The sequence below is a fragment of the Tachypleus tridentatus genome, chromosome 8 (assembly GCF_004210375.1).
Source record: "Tachypleus tridentatus isolate NWPU-2018 chromosome 8, ASM421037v1, whole genome shotgun sequence".
Classification (NCBI taxonomy): Eukaryota; Metazoa; Arthropoda; class Merostomata; order Xiphosura; family Limulidae; genus Tachypleus; species Tachypleus tridentatus.
This window is the reverse complement of record NC_134832.1, coordinates 90,169,548-90,192,632: the sequence shown is the minus strand read 5'-3', so window position 1 is coordinate 90,192,632 and position 23,085 is coordinate 90,169,548. Positions and strand designations below refer to the sequence as shown.

Genomic DNA, 23,085 nt, shown 5'->3' with positions numbered 1-23,085 from the left:
TTAATTTTATAAAGCAAAATTAAAAGAAATCATGAACTTCCCTCAGTACAAGAATTGTGACTTTTCTTCTTGACATCCCTCTTTTTTAAGGTATTTACCAAACCTCCAAGAAATATTAAATTTGAAATAAATTGTTTATAATATTATCAGTGTTCAGGCAAATAATAATGTTTATAGTTTTCAATTTTATTTAGTTAATGTCCTACAAAATAGGAAATCATACCTCACATTCACACTGACTTATCAAATCCTGTTTTTCAGAATTGCCATAAATTATCTCTGTGTTTAATACTGTATTTTTATATTCAATAGGAAGTAAGGTTTTAATCTATCAAATTACATAAATTGTTTTCTGTAAGAGAATTGTCTATTTTCACTTGAAATTCAAACTTTATTCCCATGCAAACACATCAATAAGCTGAGTTTAATTTATTAGCAACATTTATTACTACTCTTATAAAGTAGTAAAATAGATAGTTATTTGCCATTGTTTGGTTTTTTGTGTATTATTATCTTGTATTTTATTTAGATCAATAAAATATTTAATGCAGCACAACCATTAGTGTTAGAAGGTGGGCTTACATTTCATTGACAATTGATGGCAGAAAAGAAAGCCTTAAGTAAGCAAGCAAGTTATTGTTTTTTATTTATTTTTTACTTATTATCACAAAAATGTCTAAGGCCTGAAAATTGTAAGCTTTTTAGGTTAGATTACATAAAATAAGGAATAACAAGATTTTATGAGGTATGCTTGTAAGCAACACACAAGTGGCCTTATGTGATTCAGCAGGATAATTTGATCTCCACATTTACCAAGTAAATTACAAATTTTATGGTGAGAATATCAGTTAAATATGATTCAAAAGGGCAACAATACTGCAAGTATAAACAGATGTGTACTTTTGTACATTTCAAGCTATTTAGAATAAATAAATGTTTCATGTTGCAGTCTGAAGTTATTCTGAAAAGAAAAATGTAATTTAAGTATATTTTGATATACTTAATTTCTCTTGCAGGAACTTGAAAAAATGTTTCGGGCAGTGGAAACTGCTACAGACTTAATTATGAATCATGATCAAGACCTAGAGTGCGGTTATAAAATGTCATTCGATGTTACCGAGAATTCCACGAAGAAATGAAGAAAAAGAAAATGGTGCAACCAAGAAGAAATAGATTTTCTTTAATCAGTAAATTTTTAAACTTTTTATTTTTTCAAAATAAAATATTCTTTTAATTTTTCAAAATAAAGTTTATAAATTAATATCGCTTTTATTTTACCTCATAGCTATTTCTGTTTTTCTAACTAATCAGGCTTAATTATTTCTACTATGAAGAAATCCCTTATGATACCCACGTATCGTTATTTTTCCTGTTGAAACTACTTCCCGTTCAATGCTGATTCAATCAATGCGGTAGTGTTTCTCACGCATTAACCGCCCTGTAAGGTATTCCATTCTGTAGTTTTGTACCTATCAAGAATAAGATTAATCACGTGACCTGTTAGTTTACCGTTAGAAGCGTATAAATGCAGAGACGAATTGATATCAATAGACCTCGTTTCATTCCTCGACTAGTATCTGAAGTGTTTAGACTGAGAAGTCATCGCTGCCATGTTGTCTTCATCGATCAGTTCAATCCTAACGTTTCAGTTGAATCCAGAAAAACCAAAATTCTTCACCGAGGAGGCATGTTACTGCAGCTTTCAACACTCCAGGACCATGCATATGTATGTAAACCATGGAAAGTAGATATCAACGTTCAATGCTCTCCTACCTAAAGTTCACGTTGCCTGTATTCGATATTTATTAAGAACGTTCATTTGTCTTAACTCCTGCTGGAATTCGACATTCTCTGGAAACAACAACTTACACGTAACTCCACGCTGCTCACAGAATTCATTCCAAGACCACAGTATTGCCAACTAACTTTGTTAAAGTTGTGACCGAACACAAACAGGTAGCTTTTTTTATACTTAACCACGGATGTACCCTACAGTATTTTCATATTAGTGCCAAACGCCCCAAACATCGAGCAACTAATCTTCAAAATGCCACCATTGGACCTTTGCCACCAGATTGTATTACAAACTCGTAAACTTTAAATTTTTTCGGCTTCGCTATTAATTATCAATCACTAGCCCAGTTAAATTTTATTTCAAGTAAGGCGAAGAAAAGGTCTCTTCTGAGTGCCCTCGATTGCTTTACATTTCTTCTTGAGATGCAAAGTGTTAAATCGAAGTACCTGCCACGAATTTTATTTATTTATCAATGGAACTGTTAGTAGATAGATATCCGTCGAACAGGTACTCCGTACAAAAAGTTCGTGTAGACTGCATACTTAGCAACCTACGAATTCAAAATGAATTATACGTGTGTTCGTTGTTACTTATTTATTGTTATAGCTGTATTACGTTTTTATAATGTGTGGCGATGAAGATACGACATTCATTTTTCTGAATTCGTAAGAAACACACTGTACAACAGTTCTGCCCAATAAGATAAAACATGGGCACATAATAACAGGAATAGCAAGTACTGGTTAGTTAGTAGTTCAATGAAGACATTTTTTTCTTCCTTTCTTTATTTTATGGGTGTACATAAACCTAAATAATAATACAACAGAACATTGATGAATGAGGACTTGTTGTATTGCGTGTATGAGTTTGGAAAGTTGTTACCTGGATTATCTCCGAGTGTTGTCATTAACATAGTTTAAATAGAACATGAATACCTTTCCTCCCGCCAATAGTCATAATTCTGAAATCACCATCACCATCTAGTAGATGAACTCCTGTTATGTTTCCCAAATATTAAATCCACCAAAGAAATTCTAATGAATCGTTAATTGTAAAATTTTAATAGAAAGCATCACGTAGTATAAAAGATAACCTCCAGGAAACATTTATAGTAAACATATTATGAAGTTAAAATTGTATTAATCTGAATTTAAGTGATGGCTTTACATGTAGTGATAGTTTATTCAACTTCTTGTTGATTATAAACGTCTGTCACAAATCATGGGTGAATTAACTTATGCACCAAGCTGGCAATGAGAGATTATATTAATGTACTTATCGTCAGAAATAAATGTTAAACATATTATATTTATAATACTATATCTAGTCCCATGAAAACTTTTAACAATTAGAATAATGTATAACATTAATATTCAAACCACTTCAACTTCGACATGTCTGTTGCATACAACTCATTCATCAATAAAGTGCATTTTTTAAAAGATATGCCTAATAGTAATATATGGTCAAATTAAGGATATTAGTTTGGAGATAAAATTCATTTTGGTCGTTATTAGTGGATATAGAAGGAAAGGCCTTTTAGTGGGAATTTCTAAGAAACCACAATAGTACTGATGAAAATAGTGAGAATCTTTACAATCAGATTAAGATTTCAGCTCTTAATGAAACCATGAGGGAGAAATACTTTTGGAAACTGTTGAGCTTCTTAAGGAACTAGTCAAGGAACCTATTGAAATAAAGCTATGTTGAATTTATTCTTAACTTCAAACACAGAAATGATTATGGAAATTGGAGAACGTATGGATGCGTATGGTAAGTGCTCTCTCGGGTGAAATGTTCTGTTGCAAATAGAGATAAATAACAACGATATTTGGGTCATAATTTAAAAAAAGAAATTGAAAGGATGCAACAAGAATAATCTGTTCTGAATTGGTCAACTGAGTTATATAGCGACACTGATCACATGTACAAACTCTTTAAAGGTAAATTCTTCAATATTCAAGATAAACATATTCCTTATAGAATGAAAAGGGTAGCTACAAGGAAACAATAAACAGGTTGACTCACACACAGTTTAAGATATAAGATTTATTAAAATCATCACAAATTTAAGAAATTTGAATTGACTGGTATGAAACGAGATTCATAAGATTAAAAAGTTGTTGAAACAAGAAATGAAAATATGAGAAAAGATTGTTTGTAAATTTAAAAATTAAGAGTGCGGACTTTTTTAAAGCACACTAAAAGAAAAGAAAATATTGTTTTGTCATACGTGGAGGTACTGATGCATAATCGTTTGTTTTTTTCCATATTTGCCAACGAAAATAGTAGAACTAGGAGACACAGGTATAACTTATGGACTGGTAGGAATCATCTTCAGCTAAGGCAGTTTTAATTATTTAAGAGTTTGGTTGGCCTTTGGAATGGGTTATCTTCAGACGTTGAAAAAGCAATACATAAGAGTTTAGATAAAAAGCTTGAAAAGTGTATGAATGATAACGACTGTCTTTAATTATTTTTAAATTATTCTAATTTGGTTTAGAAGATGACACAACCGAGATTGACTAATGTTTTCGAAAATGCGATGTGAATAGTGTCATTGTGTGTAGGTAATACTGCACAATCTACGTTGTGAGAAAATTAATAAATTGTTAAAAAGAAATATTTCCAGATTATTTTATTGTAATCATGTTACCGAAAATCATTATTGAGTTAATTTAATATCTAAGAGTTCGTTTCAATTATTCTACAGTATCATCCTTTTCCAGGATGATTTAATTGATTGGTAAGAAAAGTTAATTAACTGATAAATTACTGATTTAAACTGATTGTATTAATTATATATTGATTATATTCAGTGAAGCTTTGTTCGTAAGATTATATCTCTTTCTGGATTGATTCCTCTGTAGCAAATCTGTCTTGAATTCTGTTGGTGTTGTTTCATCATTTGAACAATAAAATCCAATACAAAATTTTGTATTGTCTGTCTTGAATTCTGTTGGTGTTATTTCATCATTTGAACAATAAAATTTAATACAAAATTTTGTATTGTCTGTCTTGAATTCTGTTGGTGTTATTTCATCATTTGAACAATAAAATCCAAAACAAAATTTTGCAATACATTTAATACAATAAACAATACAATTTAAACTGTTCTTAATTTATTATCTTACAATTTTAAACATATATAAATACACAAATTATTATTTATAATGAAAAATCCATTTTATGTTATTTGTATTCATTTCTCTTTCCGATTTACAAGAGACAGGGTTGTGAAGCGTATTTTTTTTTTTTATTATCATATTGTTGATTTCTGTGATATTTTTTTGGTTAATACTGACGCCATCTATTTCTAAAATTTCGTCACCGGGATCAAGGATCCCGGTGAGCGAAATCAATGTTTCGCAATTTCTCAGACGAGTCACGTAAACACCTGAAACTATTAAAACAATATATATATATATATTTATACACTTTATAGTGATTTTTGCTATTTAGTCTATCTTCTTTACTAAAATTCGTCTATGAATTGCTAACTTGCTTTGTTCAACAATGTTAGTGAGGTAAGACACGAATACAAAATAGCTTGAAAACATATTGTCCGTATAAGAAAAGAAAATGTTTTAATATTTAGATCGCGTTAACCAGTTAAAATCCTTCCTCTTTTCTTTTCACAACAAAAACATTCCTTAAAGTAACAACAGATCAATGAAAGACACATGGAATAGCGACTTACAACTATGTAGGCATGATAACGCAATTTTTTCTAGACTCTGTTATATAACTGTTGGTAATACAATGTGCTCTGAGCAAATTGGTCCTTATCGACTGTGCTCAATTCGTATATTTATTACATTACTTATCCCTCAAATTATGGACTTGTTCTTGGCTGTTAACTTCAGGAGGGAAAACAACATATTAGGTCATATCGAATAATTTCTATGTTTTTACCTATTGAAACTGTTAAATGGGCAGGATGTTGCTCTGGAGAAGGCTGAAAAGGACAATGGTCTTATTGAGTAATTAACTTCTATCTTATAAGTTTAAAACTTGGAACTGCTATGCGCAGTTATTCTATAGGTGGCTTTGAGTGAAGAATATGCTAAACCATACATTAGTCAATCTGTTACGACAATTCGGGTGAATCTGTGTGCGTGCGCGTTTAATCTTAACAAAGGACTATCTGCACTATGCTCACCCTAACTATTTTACAAACTTTATTTTTCAAACCATATTAAGCGCAAAGTGTAAAACTAATAAAGTTTGTTTGTTTTTGAAATTCGCACAAAGCTTCACGAGGGCTATCTATGCTAGACGTTCCTAATTTAAAGTGTAATACAACAGGGAAGGCAGCTAGTCATCACCGCCCATAGCCAACTCTTGAGCTACTCTTTTACCAACGAATAGTGGGATTGACCGTCAGTTATAACAGCCCCACGGCTGAAAGGGCGAGTATGTTTGGTGTGACGGGGATTCGAACTCGCAACCCTCGGATTACGATTTGAATGTATTAACCACCGGGCCAAGTCGGGCTCAAAACTATTGAAGCGAAATTTTAGAACGTTAAGATAAAATTGTTTCAGTTACGATGCAAAACCTGCTAGACTAAATAATTAGATTCAAAATACAATAACAACAACTTCTCACTAGTTAAATCCTGACTTTAATAACAACATCATATCGACCTTTAATACGACATCATCATCATCAGTTCAAAATTGTTGTTATTGTAATTTTAAATTAACCGTTACCTTATTTTCTGCCGGATTATGCCACGATAATTTTGTTTCCCCTATAAATAATTAACTTAAAAATTATAAATTGAACACATAATCCTATCGTCTTTCTTTACATTTGCACTCGACCCGGCATGGCCAAGCGTGTTAAGGCGTGCGACTCGTAATCTGAGGTTCGCATCCCCGTCGCGCTAAACATGCTCGCCCTTTCAGCCGTGGGGGCGTTATAATTCAACGATCAATCCCACTATTCGTTGGTAAAAGAATAGCCCAAGAGTTAGCGGTGGGTGGTGATGACTAGCTGCCTTCCCTCTAGTCTTGCACTGCTAAATTAGGGACGGCTAGCACAGATAGCCCTCGAGTAGATTTGTGCGAAATTCAACAACAAACAAACAAACTAGATTTGCACTCACAACATATATTAACCATCTTGATGTTTGGTGAAGGGACCTCTGACGTGTTTTATATCAAGAGCAGATAAAAACAAAATGAATAGTAACAAATATTTTTATTTCTTGCCGTTCAAGTTCTTACTTCATGCTGTGTTGTATCCTACAGATTGTATAATTATTTTCGTGATTCGTGTCATGTGCACGATTCACTAACGTCACGGCAGTACAAATTGCAATGCTAAGCGTTTCTTCTTAAGTGACAACATTTTAGTGTCTAGTAACTAAGTTATAGACAGACAACACACTACCATAAAGTGGTGTAAATGATTAAAATGGGTGATCTCTCCAGGTCATCTTTTACTGTAATAATAATAATAAAAGAAACGCTATTCTGATACATACAAGAGACTGCTTACCATTACTGTTGTTTAACATCCCCCTTAGCAATAAAGAATCCATATGGCTTATTCCCAGACTTTACTATTTCCACAATACGTTTTCCATTCTTTTGAAATTCAATGACACGACCAGTCGTGTAACCCCCAATGGGTGTGCTATCGATTTTGCTCTCTTCATTATCATTGCTACAAGAGTGTGTTTTGGAGAGAAAAAATGTTGTTAAAGCACAGATTGTTGTTTCCCTTTTATACAAGCATAGATTAAAAAAGGTGAGACATCCAATTACTGTCATGCCACGCGGATGATAGTAAGAAATAAACAAAAAAGAAACTACGACATGGCTGTTCAAAGACGTCCAATGAAGCTGTATGACATACAAAGTCAATACAAGTTTAAAGTTTAATATAAAACGTATTTTAAATTAGAAATCGTCGATTACCCAAAGGACATATTAAAATCTGTTGCATTTTTCACATCACTGTTCCTTCAAACAGATCCTTTCAGAGATTAAAAGATAACATTAATTTATACTTATTATATTCTACTTGGACGGGCCAGCAGTAGCTGATATTCAGTATGCTGGATTGCGTTTCTCAGTGTTTAATATTCGAGCCACAATGCAGCTAAATACAGCCCGTAATTTCGGTTGTGCTCGCGTTATAGTAATGACAGTCAGTCCCATTATTCGGGTCTATAAGAGATGGCTAAAGTTTCTTATGGCAATGAGTAGTTGGTCAGTTGTTTAGAATTAGGAATGTTAAGTGATTCTGACTTGCCATTTAGCCCTTGTCAGCATAGAATATCCATCAATTGAAAATATTGGTATCAAGCTACTGAGAGACTTTCCAGAAGAGTTGGAAAATTAAGAATTCTCAGTTTTCAACCTGAGAATATTCGTGTTGAAATGAACGAGAGTCTCATGCAAAACAAAAGAAAACGCCTACTAAATGTCAATTGGATGTTCAAGTTATTCACCCTCTAGACATTTAGTCTCAGGTAAAATAGAGTTAAATAGTCAGTATAGCTTTCACTCGTATGAGAAAAAATATTCAAAAGGCACACAACGTTGTCCACAAAGCCATTTATCGCAATAGCTTTAGTGCTCATCCTTCGGGTAAACTGTAGTAGTAAGAAATGTATGTTCCTGAGAGGGCCGTAAGAAGCGATAAGTTCAGTCAGACTTTTTTTTTAAAGCTATACATTACGTTGAGTATATGTAGTATGAAAATACGGTATCCTAGTTAATTCATAAAAACCTAGAACTTACGAGTCGTGACACCAGGACTGGTCGAGAGGATCTGTCATTCTTTTCTGCTTGTTCTGATGTTTGCGACGAAACACACTACTGAGGCTGTTCTGTATCCTCTCCATAAGAGATCTTTTCTTCAGGACAAAGTCACTGGAATAGAAGCAATACTTACAAATAATTAATTTGTCATAGTATATTTACACAAAATTGAATTGTATGAGAGAAGATCAATATTTATTTAAATGATTTGTGTTATATTGATAAATCAGTACCTTAGTGTTAATCGTTAACAACTTAGATAAAATTGGTAAATATCACGATCCACACTAAAACAATTATTGTTCAGACAATATAACAGTATGAACAGTATTTCAATAACTACTAGATCTGTCGTGTATCAGTCAAACTGTGAAGTCCTGGTATTATACAGAGGTTCTCGATAACAGTGAATATTGCAGATGTAATGGAGTTAACATATTCTTCTCTGCTCTCATTCACAAGTTACTATAATACCCACACTAAAATTACTTATAATGAAAAATGGTTGCAATTGTGTATAGAGACAAACAGTAGTTGAGGTTCGTCAAATGATTATTAAACGTACTTGAATATTTATATGGTGGAATAGATAACGAATTATGGTTATTATAGGGTCACATAAAACATGTGTTACCAAATTCGTCTGCTTGAATCAAAAATACAAGAATTAAGATCCCAAAACAAATTATAAGTGAAAACGACTCTACAAGATGTTGACGGCAAAGATGATATGACAGGTAGCGTTTAACTGGTTTTAGCCAAGCAGCAAAGGTGCAATGTACTTGAAGAAATACATAGATTATGTAAGTAACTATGAAACCTAATTATATCATTGGATTACATACTTTTCATTGAATTTTAAGTTAACAGTTTTTCTGTTTGATAACAGATTATAATCATCAATAGTACACATTCTTATCAAAACATAAGTTCACTATGGTGAGATAAAAACAACTAAGAACAACAATATATAATATACATGAACTGTTACATATTTGCTAAGAAACTATTTTAAAATATTTTTATAATTTTAAATTTTTTTCGATAGTTAGTCTATTTGATTTGGTTTCTTTTAAATTTTGCGCGAAACAACACGTAGGCTATATACACCAACCATCTTTTCAGCAATTGTAGTCTAAAGGAAAGACACCTAGTCAACACCAAACACTGTCAACTATTGGGTTACTCTTAGATCAACGAATAATGAAATTGACCGTCATATTTTAATTTTCCCTTCCGGCTAAACGAGTTGAATGTGTTTGGTGTGACAGGAGCTCAAAACAGCTTTCCGGGTATTGTGAGCAGAGCGTCCTGGCAGCCACTTAGCTAAAAGTCAGGATTTACTTGAGAATACATACCTTTTGGGCATGAAAATCTCCGAAGGAAGTAATTCTCCTTGTTCATTACAGCTTTTATTGTTGATTGCCCAAGATTCACCTAAGTTAAGATAAAAAAATGCTAATTTCTACAAAATTAAATCTAAACTAGTTTTGCTTTGATATCTAGTAAGGAATCTACTAGATTAAATAATTAAATTCAAAACACAATAACAGCAGCTTCTACACGAGGTAAACTATGACTTTAATAACTACATCGTATCGTCCTTCCTTTTTTTTAAGTTCGTGCAAAGGTACACAAGGGCTATTTTCGCTGGCCGTTCCTAATTTAGCATTGTAAGACTAGAGGGAAGACAGCTAGTCATCACCACCCACCACCAACTTTTGGGCTACTCTTTTATCAACGAATAATGGGATTGAACCTCACATTATAGCGTCCCCACAGCTGAAAGGGCGAGCATGTTTGGTGCGACAGGGATTCTAACCCGTAACCGACAGATTACGAGTCGAATGCCTTAACCCACCTGGCCATGGCGAACCTCGTTCTTTGATATGGCATCTTTATCAGTTCAACCTGTTTGTTATTGTAATTTCAATTTAACGGTTACATTATTTTCTGAGGGATCATCTCATTATATTTGTCTCAATAATTTTGTTTTCCCTTTAATGAATCAAACTGAAATTAATCAACTGAACATATCATCCCTTCATATTTAGTTAGATTTTCACTCACGAAATATATTAATAAATTAGATGTTTGGTGAAGAGTCTTCTAACGTGTTTTGTTTCAAGAGCATACAAGAATAAAATGAAGGTAAAAAATGCTTTTATTTCTTGTTTTCAAGTTGGTATCTCATTCTGTTTTGTATCCTACAGATTCTATAATTATTCTCGTGATTAATGACATGTACACGTTTTACTATTATCACGGCATTACAAAATGCAATGTTAAGCGTCCCTTTTGTCACAACCTCTGGAGGAACTGATTTTTCTTGGAGCTCACAGAAGGTGTCACTGATTGCCCTAGGAAAAAATGTAGTATCCTGACAAAGGCAAATTTTTTTTCAGTAACATTGTGATTGGTTTTTGTCTGATTTTAAACCTGAAGAGAAAATAATATAAAGCTGTTTTCATTAACAATTTGACTTCTAAGAAATTTTTAACTGGTATCTTTACGAATTATTCCATGTTATACGCACACAGATATTTAAATACATGTATGTAAGTTATGAATAGAACGATTATTTTTTGGTTTTAGAAAGTGAATCCTACAATCACTGAACTCACAAAGAAGATTTAGAACTGAATTGCACTACTTAGAAAATGTAGTACTACCTAAAGGTTTAGCCAAACTTATATAATAGGGCTTGTATTAACGTTCAAAACCACACAATATATTATAACAACCAAATCCATTCTACCGGCATACCATTTCATGCTCTCTTCTAGTCTTACACTACTAAATTAGGGATGGCAGCGCAGATAGCTCCTGTGTAGCTTTACGCGAAATTAAAAACAGAAACAAACAAACCATTTCATACCAGAAATTTCTTATGAAATTACCAGCCTCTTTAAAAAATGGAAAATGATATTAAAGCTTGAAATAATATAAACGTCTTATTCTCTAACCCTAAATAACTACTAATAAAGGAACAAAATATATCATATACGTAGAATCCCATAGGAATGTATTGTGAAATATAATAGACAAATATCACATTTCTTGTAACTAAATCATAAAAATAATATAAAGGTCATATGAGTAGTGATGAATTCCAGATATCGTTTTTAATATGCCAGCCATTTGAGCCTGGTCACAAAATACCTTGTAACTGTACACTTATCTCGTACGCTATCCTGCAACTGAAAACGAAAATATACTGTTTAGAAACTACAGAGATCAACAAACCAAACGGCATTTCTCCAAACCGTGATAATGTCTCTAGCAATATCAACCATATTTCGCTTCGTTCATTCACCAACCATAGACTTTACCAACCTTGACATTTATATATAATCTTTTCATTGTACCTTTTGTATATATACCATGTATTTCTTTGCTAAATACCATATCTAAAGAAGACAGACCAACACTCTTTCGAAAAGCGTTGTACGTTCTCCCCAAACTAAATCACTTCATTATATATATAGATTGTTGTTTACTAACTCATTGCTTTACTGAGCCTAAAGTACTTCTTTACTGAAGCATTAAAAGGAATGTTTCTTGTGTCTTATGTTGCAGGTTTAATTATTATTTTGTTTAACGTGTTGAAAATCACCAAATATCTTAACCTATATTTTAATCGATAACAAAGATAAATCAGATTTTAGGTAATACAAAAAGTAACATTCGGTAAATATAAAATATTTAAATGTATAAATATGACTTTCTACGTGGAAGAAACTGTAATGGAGAAACAAAACGTGATCTAAAATATTGTATACATTAACATGTAGAAGATATGAAAATATTAAAATTTTGGTCATAGCAGAGTGTGTACATGAACAAAATACAGTATAAAATATTGTGTTAAGCATGAAGTATTAGAGTCAATGATATCCGGGAACAATTGGAAATAGCAAAAAGTGAACAGATTTAATGAATCATGAAATAGAGACACATTTCTTTGTGAGAATATGACGAGACTTGTAATAATTTTTTTTTAAAATCTGAAATACGCTTATTAGACACGGTACGGGAATGCTTCTGAATGTTAAAAGTGTAAGAACTCAAAAGGTGTTCACACTCCCAACTTTCGTGTTTAGCCTAGTATAATCAATAACAGCACGTGAGGGTGATGTTTAATTCAAATGTTCGTTGAGACGTACATCTATAGGATAAGACTAATATAAATGATTTCACTTTTTTAATCCTTCATTACCCAATTGTGGTGTTGGTTGTAAATTAGCGATTCCACTAAGTTTGCAGAATTGATTGGCTGTGATGTGAGATTCGATTTTTGTCCTATTATGTCTGTGTGTAGTCTATTCCAGTTGTCAGATTATTTTATATTCTATCATGAGGTGACAATAGCTCATTATCATTTAAAACACAGTCCAAAATATGTTGATTTGTTTCCAAGCTTAACTAAAGAAACCTAGCTGTTAGATTGCGACGAGATGATGAACAAGATTTTCCTTTGTCTTCAATGTATTTGGCTTATAATAAATATGGTTTCCTTTCTACATTTTGATCCTTTTTAACTAACTTTCGTTTGGTAAGAACATGGTTAGGTATACAGAGTATAAGATATGTGTTAGTTTTCTAATGTCCAGGATTTTTCTCGTGGTTCTCTATAACTATGGCTTTAAATATTAGGCTCATGTAGTCTTTATTTGCTCTGACAAGAAAAGAGTTGAAGATGTTTATTTACAACTTGTACATGATTAGTCGCTTTTATCAGATGAATATGCCGTGTGTATATTGAGTTTTCAATTGAATTAAATGTGACTTTTTTTCTTCTACTTCAATAATTAAGTTTTGAAAATTATTGTTAACTGATGATAATGCTGCTTTGCTTCTAAAACTATTAGACCGGATCTTTAAATATTTTAGACTGTTAAATATTTAACAGCCAAAAGGGAAATGTTACTGTGACGATTGTTCTCCGTTAAATCGCTTGAGACTACTATTTGAATTGTTACATCCTGATGGATATGATACTGGAAGTTGTATACAATTTGTACAAAATATATAATTATTGCCACTATTGCGGCATGTAGCTTGATTATTTAAAAGTTTGAAACGAAACTCAGATTCAGTTTGCTTTCGTGAAGATAAACCAACTGTTTAGTTTTTTACTAAGACATCTGACTTTGTTTAGTGCTTGAAAAGGAACAAGAAGTTCAGTTTTAGAAAGTGGAAATTCATGTGTTGAAATAAATATATTGATATGAAATATTTTCTTTGCAGATTTCTTTTCTCCGATTTTGAATTGAAATTGCTTGAGAAACCTTTTTGTGGTTGTTCTGGCGAAGAGAAGTAACTGAACTTAGGTTGGTTTTTTTTTAATTCCATACTTTCGATGCTTGTATTGCAGTTTTGCAATCTGTGCAAATTTGATAAGTGGGAGGTAGAGGCGGTTTTGTTCTTGGGTCTACTATATGATAAAATAAATATTTTAGAAAATCATTTCACAAATTTTAAAAGATTTTGCTGGTACTTTTAATATTAGACAACCAAAAAATAGAGATATTTTACCTTTTTCTTTGGAGCTTTCCTTAGGCTTGATCCAAGGTATTCTTTTTTGTTATTCTAATGAAACAAATATATATATTTAACCAAATTTCTGTGTCTTTATAAAGTTAAGATAAAGATACACAAATAGCTCTCTGCGTTCTGCCTATGACGGGTATCGAAACCAGATTTCTAACGTTGTAAGTCCGTATATTTACCACTTGCCCCTGGGAGTAATATCCAAAATATCGAAAAGATTTTCTTATGGATATGAATACCAAAATACTGGAATATATGACTTTTATTTCCTTGTTTTACCGGTTTAATAAGTTTCGTCTTTCAAGAAATAATTACACAGAGAATCTTCGATATCCGTAGTGAGCAGAGCAAAGATAACCAGTTGTGTAAATTTGTTCTTAATTTCAAAATATCAATCATTTAATTAACGGTTGTCTCCTTTTTAAATTGCTAGTAGTGAGGGAGCAGAAGAAACTGGTTGAGTACAGCCACCAGGAACTGTGAAAAGTTCCTGAGACTTATAGATATGAAAAAGTAAGTTAAAGTTTGAAATTATATCATAAACAAATTGTATTTTTATTATAACAACAAAAGTATAATTGGAATAATATATTAATTTTAAAAGGAAAACATACTAAGTAGCTATTTTTTAATAAATAGTTTATATGTGGACTGTATGATATGTGTACATAAGGCCAGCATATATATTTATTTCAGATTGTTTGTGTTTAATTCAGAAAACGGTATTTGCATGTTTTGTTCTTATCGCAGATTCGTGGTAAAACGGCCCGGTTTGGCCAGGTGGTTAATGCACCCGTCTTGTAATCTGAAGATCGCAGGTTCGAATCTGCGTTACACCAAATATTCTCGTCCTTTAAGGCGTGGGAGCGTTATAATGGGACGGTGAATCCCACTATTCGTTAGTGAAAGAGTATTCAAAGAGTTATTAATAGTTTTTCATAGTAACATTTAATGTAAATATTAATCTGTCTTTCTTATAAATCAAAAATGATGTGCCAAATCTACAGTCTGCCGCTGGTACAGCGGGAAGCATTCAGACTTACAAGACGATAACGGGGGTTCTCAAATCTCCCCGGTAGACTCAAAAAATAAGCCGATGTGGTTTTGTTGTGAGGAAAACACATTTTTAGAGTTTAAGGTTGCTTCGGTAAGTATGAAAAAACAGAACCACAGTTATTAAAATGTTAATATTATTTTTAGCGAAAATGAAATTTATTAATATAATTCACGTTCAATTCAAATTTACATCTGATTTCATTTTGTGATAATCGGAAAGAAAATGCGTTAACAACTCGGCCCAACAAAACTTCTAATGTAGAAACGGCCAGGTAATGAGGGCGTTCGACCCTCTATACATCGGTAAAATAGTAAACAAGAGTTTGACATATGGTATTTCCCATAATGCACTTATTAATGTTTCGTTTGCGTTTATGGCATAAAATTCGTAAATTTATTCTGAAACTCGATGCAACGAAACGCTGAATACAAGAGCAAAAGTAGGCTGAAAAAACATGGTGACAAAATATAATAGCATAAACAGCCTTAACTTCTATAATAAGTGAAGAGAGAACAGGCATGGAAGTGTTCGAAGTGGTGTCCTCACAACAACAGATACTGGCGATGGTTGTAAGAATAATAATAATAATAACTTTTCTTAAGAGAGAGCTGTTAAAACATCCGAAATAATGTCTCCAAAACAACAGCTGAAGAAATGGCACATTATACGACAGAAGGTTTAAAAATCCAGTTCAAGTCCTTCCTAAGTTTCAGACAGAGCCGTTCTTTATTTACAACTGTCAAATAGATGCAGACAACTATTAGCAGTAGTTACCACTCTTACGTAACTATTTTTAACCGAATAACGACACTGATTAAGGTAGTTAAAACACCCTTCAGTTAAAAGTATGGAACGTATTCAGCGATACATTGTGCTCGAACATGGGGCCATCAATTAGTGAACACCAACACTAGACATTAAACAACACCTAGCATTTCTACCACGTATAGTCATTTGTAAGACCCGAAGAAATTTTACGTAACTGTGGTCTTTTATGTCATGATGTAATTAGTATAGGTGTTTTCTTGTTGTAATATTTTCTTTTTACTAAAATTCACAAAAACCTCATTGCATATACTGCTTACTTCGCATATTATAATAAAACATATTCTTTAGATCTATTCCAAGTTGCATTGTGTCTCTGTGTTAGGAAATTCATATTCGTAGTCGTGTTTTAATTCCCGTCTCGTGTAAAATATACTCAAAATTAAACTAGCAAAAACACTTCGTTTCAGTCAGAGCTTTAAAGTTGGTAAGATACCAAATGTATTTTTAGTTTATGTAGAGTTTTCTCATTAAATTATTATAGACATATTTCTACAAAACAGATTATGTCTCTCAAACTTTTACATGAAAAGATGAAATGAATACAAACAAAGTATATCCATATTCACAACTTACAGGCATGATTTCTCTTAACATGTATCCACAAGGGCAGTTGATGTTATTTTGTGGTGCCAAATATACTAAATAAAAAATTAAATAAAATTGTAAAAAGTATCAACATAACCATCTTCATGAAAATATTTAAGGTGTTTTATTTGTGTTTGCACAGGAAGTTTTTATGACGATAGGTAAAATTCTCCATTTTTTTTTCTGTTGAAGTATAAATTTACTTTTAAATCACAAGTAATGTTTACAAATCTAAATGATCAATTAGTTAAATGTATTGAGTTGGAATGTTTAAATCACACCACTACTAAATAACATTTATCAGTCTCATGTCTGCTTTATATCCACGGTCAACATCTTTGATTAATTTGAATATTTTCACCCAAATTAATACAAAAGACTAGAAACTATGTCTAAGAATTATGAAAAACATTCCAATAGAGTAACTTGGCCCGGCATTGCCAAGTGTGTTAAGGCGTTCGACTCGTAATCCGAGGGTCGCGGGTTCGAATCTCGGTCGCACCAAACATGCTCGCTCTCCCAGCCATGAGGGCGTTATAATGTGGCGGTCAATCCCACTATTCGTTGCTAAAAGAGTAGCCCAAGAGTTGGCGGTGGGTGGTGATGACTAGCTGCCTTCTCTCTAGTATTACACTGCTAAATTAGGGACGGCTAGCGCAGATAGCCCTCGAGCAGCTTTGCGCGAAATTCAAAAACAAAAACAAACTTATATCTGCTTTATAGTTACGGTCAAACTGTCCTTCATTTCAAATAATGTGTTAATACCAATACCAGCCGACTTTAGAATACATTTTTCTCAAGTGGGTTTTTACTCATCATGAATCAGTACAACGATTTCTTGCTGGTTTCATTTTCACAAATTTTCTTTCTACTATACAGTATTACATTAGAAATGGCTCTATCAAGAACTCGTACAACCCAAATTAAAAGGACATCTGTATTAGTTTTACATTATGATTTTATTTCCTACAGATACAATCGTACCGCTTTAGCCTCTCCAATCGTAATTAACAGAAGCAGTGACTGAGGGTTTTTCGGTTGGAAACAAGTGGTGTAAAGAAAGTGCTGTATTATTTCGTTTCTTGATATAATAGTACATGTTTTTTTCACATTTGTTAGAGATAAAATAAATTTTTCATACATTTGGGTTGGGTTTTGACTGCAAATATAATTAAGTAAAAATAATATTTCTTAATGTTAATTCCATAATAATATCTTACTTCTCTGTGTATAAGATGAAATATAAATATTTGTTAGGCTTCGTTGTACTTGATGAAATTTCTGAAATTCTTTTTCCTACGTTTAACGTTGCTTAGATACTACTCTATAGTATAATCAGTATTGACGTCATTACTTGTACGTCATTGTTGAATTCTACTTAGTAGATGTCCAATCACAGTCGTAGAAAATATGCCGGTAACAATACATATATGTTATTCTTTTTTTTAATGAGTGTTTTCCCACAAGACATTAAAAGAAAAAATTTGATAAATATTAACAAAGAATTGGGAGTTCGAATCCAACCGTCACATAACATGCTCGCTCTTTTATTCTTTCATTCATAAGGACGTTATAAAGTTCGGTAAATCCCATTTTAGTCCCTCAAGAGTACGAGCCAAGTACCTTAAGCACCAAGGTATGCCAGGTCTCTACGTACTAAAGAAAATTAGTGACGAAGGTATACGATTTTATGTAGAATTTATATAATTGGAGAAGTTAGAGGCAACGAAAAGAATTGTAGATTATGGGAAATGGAAGCACTAGTTAGAGGATGAATAATTTATTAATATGAAAGGGATATATCAGATAACAATGCCTTTCAGGAAGATAGAAAGAGTGCTATTAGTATTAGAGTAAAAAATAACGAATTTACTTGTTATGAACCTATTATGTTGACAAACAAATTTCAGAATTTGGATTCTGCATATGAACTGTTGGAGAAAATGAAAACAAAAGGATCAGAGAAAGATATGGAAGTTGTAGGTGATTTATCGACAAGATATATGGTTAGAATAATCTGTTGGGTAAATGAGGACAAAATAATTAGATTATGCTATGTGGGAGAACAGGTGGAGAATATAACCAAGAATTAACTGTGTAAATGAAGTTATAAGTAGGTCACTAGGGTTAAATGTTAGGTTTAGGTTTTAATGAGTAAACGGTAAGGATGAGCAAACTGACTGGACTTGTATCGATCAAGTTCATAGGAAGAAGAGAGCTTTTGGAATGGGTGGTTTACATTTAAATACTGTAGTAGCTGGCTTGTTTTCTAAGACTATTAACTCAGCTATAAAGGAGGTTTTACACTAAACTAAACAGTAGTGAGGGCCAGAATAAACTTAACACAAAAAGAATAAGAGGAAATGAAAAACTTAGCATGGTAAGTTAGTACAGAAGTAGTAGAAAAGGATAGACTTTATTGTTACTGTTGTAATGCTAGGAGTATAAGAGAAAAAGTATATGATTTTGAAGCACTGGTATTGGAAATAAATTTGGAAAAATTAGTTTTTTGAAGATGTTTCTAAATGATGTCCATAAATTTACAGAAAAAAATTCATTAGGAATTTTGAGTAATTCTTCTAAATTTTAATTCCAAGTTGAAAATTGGTAGACACTTTAAAAGTTAGAGTTTACTAGGGATTGATTAAATATAACTGATCTCATCTTTGTTCACAACTAATTATACAGTGAACATCATTTCATTTTTATTAAACTTTTTTGCTACTGTGTTGTCTTAATGGATTACACTGACTATGTTACGAGTTTTCATTCTTCTTCATGGTTTTCCTTTGTCTGTAAAGAAACAATGTGTGGATGATGCTTTCACTGAAGCTGCATTTTTCAAGAAATTAAAAAAGACAATCATCTTTTTCTTTTACAGATCCTGCTGACCAAAGACAGTTAAAGGTCACATGTATGCTTTCCTCTTGCATTTTAGAAATGGTCCTGTCTAAAATGAAGATTTATATGTAAGCATATCCAAACCTTTTTAACTACTTCAAAAGAATATTGAATATGTATGTCTGCATACTGTTCCATTGTATACAATGTCCCATGCTATTGGTTCCTTTTGAGTGCTTCTTGAAGTAAATTTTGATTTTGTGATCCTTTCATTATTTCAGCACTGGATTCCAGTTGTATGTGAATAGAACTTAACATTCAACATTTTCATGGACTGAAATGTATTTCTGATGGATACTTCCTTTCACAATTCTCACCCTTTCTTTAATGCATCATTTCTTGCTCTTATAATGATGGTTGAATACAGAGGGAGTGAGCTGTGCTATTAATGAGTCACACTTTATATAGTGGAGGATTTTCATGTACTTATTAGTATGCAGCAATGTCATGTATAAACATGAGCTTAGGTGACAGTCTTAAGGATGGTGGGAAGTGAAAACATTTGTATAAAGAGGGCAGAACTGAATGAGGAAATTATGTGTGACTGGTCACTTATTTGTCACCAATACAATTTCAGTGTATTTGAGCAAATTGGAAAATGCTTACATTAAAATGAAATTCCTGTACCTCAAATTTGAAGGCATTTGATGCTCTGTATTGTGGAAATATTTTGGTTTTTCTAGCAGTGTAGAAAATAGATGAGCAAACCTTCACAAATATAAAAAAAATTGTGTAAGCTAATTGAAAAATATGTCAGTGAGATAGAAGTGGGATGGAATGAACATGTCTTTGTGCACAGACTGGCATTATGGGAAGGTGAATTTGCAGAAAGTGCAGAGAAAACCTGTGAAAGGAATTGTTAGTTTTATCTTTATTGTTGCAAATGTAACATTTTTAATGTTTTTTTTTTTTTTTTGGCTGGGATGGTTGAACTGTGTTAAATTCAAGTAAATGACTTATTATTTATCACAAATGTACTTTTGTTAAAATGGTTGTGTATGTTGTTTGAAAAATATGTTTTATGTCATTTAATTAGAGATGTAGTACAGAATTTGTGTGTTGCAATGTATTTGTCTTACTGTGGCTTATATATCATGATGTGATAAATAGAAAACTATAATAGATCTATGATCTGACATTAAATGCAAGTCTTTAATAGTCTTTTGTCAAAATATCAAAGATTGTTTGTTGTTACTCAATAATTGTGATGACCATTGATGCAAATTACCCCCAAGTGAAACATATTTAACCAAAACTACTACACATTTAAATATGCAAAATGATATATACAAATACACTTATGATAGTTATCTAATTATGATGTTGCATTAATTTCATTCTTGAAAGTTAAAAAGGCCTCATTTACTTAATTTGATATCAATATATTATACTTGTTGATAACAGAGTTCAAATCAGTTTATATATAATACGGCCCGGCATGGCCAAGCGCGTTAAGGCGTGCATGTGACTAGTAATCTGAGGGTGGTGGGTTCACATCCGCATTATAATGTGACAGTCAATCCCACTATTCGTTGGTAAAAGAGTAGCCAAAGAGTTGGCGGTGGGTGGTGATCACTAGCTGCCTTCACTCTAGTCTTACACTGCTAAATTAGGGACAGCTAGTACAGATAGCCCTTGAGTAGCTTTGTGCAAAATTCCAAAACACACAAACATACAAATTTATAATATACATAGGTATATATATAACAAGCTTACACTTAGTTGTAATGTTATTTGTAAAAACTATTCTGCAATATTTGTAGTGCTTATTTCTGTAGCCTAACATAAAGAAACAACAACATTTCAGCAAATATTGAACATTTCCATTATTACTTGTTTTTGCATTGAAGTTTTTGAAGTTATATTTATTTTAGTATAAAAAAAAAAATGTTTGATACTCAAAAGAACCTTGTTTTCTACAGTAATAGAGAGCGTGCTAGCCTTGGTTTTATAAGCACTGACAACTGTGTTTTAATGCTAAACTACCAATATTTTTATGCAAACATAGACCTTTTAATTGAATATAAACCATAAGGTAAATTTTAAAATTAAAATCTAATCATTCTGATAAAACGTATTCTCAAGTTTTATACAAATACATGTTTGCTATGGTTGAATAAAACACAACAAAAAATGCCATTGTATGATGTATTTAGTTAAAGATAAATATTTTTAGCTTTGTTTCTTTAGTATTTGTCCTTTAGCAGCATTAGAAGTGAAAGACAAATTTCCATGAAATGGTTATAATTTAATGACAAGTAGTAAATTGAATGATAGCTTGGTTCATATTTATTTTAAGACTTAAAATCTTTTAAGACTTTTAATCATTCTGATAAAACGTATTCTCAAGTATTATAGAAATACATGTTTGCTATGGTTGAATAAAACACAACAAAAAATGCCAATGGTATGATGTATTTAGTTAAAGATAAATATTTTTAGCTTTGTTTCTTTAGTATTTGTCCTTTAGCAGCATTACAAGTGAAAGACAAAATTCCATGAGATTGTTATAATTTAATGACAAGTAGTAAATTGAATGATAGCTTGATTCATATTTATTTTAAGACTTAAAAGTTTGTTACTTACAAAAGTTAGGATTCTTTTCTTTTGTTATATGCATAGAGATGATTGTTATTAAATAAATTATGTTATATTAACTCCCATTACAGAAGTTTTAATAGTTGTTGATGTTTTGAATTGGATATTAGGATTTCAAAATTATTATGGAAGAAGCTCATTAAAATATCAAATATCTACTCATAACCCTATAAAATTAACAAAAATTGAGTGCTAAAACTTGCTGTAAAGTCTGTCTTAAGACCTCGTTCACAGTTAAAAGAAGAAAAATATATGTGTGTATATAAATAAGATCTACGCTAAATATTTTGACAAAATATTTTTACAATGCGAAATTATTTTTCAAATTTTGTTTTAATTCGACTGTTTCCTCATCATATCAGTCAGTTCATCTTATATTGGTGTTGCAAATCATATACTAGAAAATTAATTTCTTGTTTGTGTTAGGATATTCCCTAATATTTCATATTAAATCTTAGAAAAAGTGTTAACTTTGTCTTTACCAAAGTAATATTAACATTTTTAATGTTTGTTCTTAGAAGGGGGGGGATAAATGAAGTTAATGCAGTTGATCTGGCATTGGGGTTTTAAATAATATAATGCAAGATTAGTTTCCTGTTTGTGTTATTTTATTACATGCTGTATTACTCTTATTGTGCATGAAGTGGTTGGCTCTGTTCTACATTTTCTACCTTAGAGCCAGGACTTATGGCCTCTTGCTTTTGTAACTTACTTTTTTCAACTTGTTGTGTGTTTGGAAGATTTTGTTCAGCATTTCCAAGAGCTTGCTTTTACTTCTTGTTATTCAGATGAGTATCAGATGACTTTACCTTCAGACTTCACCACCTTTAACTTATTATATTTGTCTTAAACATCCTGACATTTTTCTGTTTCCATACAAAATATCAAGATTTATGCAGCTTCTTTTCTGTGGTATTTTAATGTTGAATCTTGTTTTCATCCACAAGCTCTATCAGTAAAATCACATTTACATGAAATATGACTAGATA

At 31.9% G+C, this 23,085-nt stretch overlaps 1 long non-coding RNA gene across 1 annotated transcript; it reads left to right on the top strand.

Annotated features, from left to right (window-relative positions):
• Positions 1-18,081: 18,081 nt before the first annotated feature.
• On the top strand, positions 18,082-22,856 carry LOC143222909 (uncharacterized). The gene is made up of 2 exons (XR_013012579.1): positions 18,082-18,275; positions 19,479-22,856. It is a non-coding gene; the product is annotated as an uncharacterized LOC143222909 (long non-coding RNA).
• The last annotated feature ends 229 nt before the right edge of the window (positions 22,857-23,085 follow it).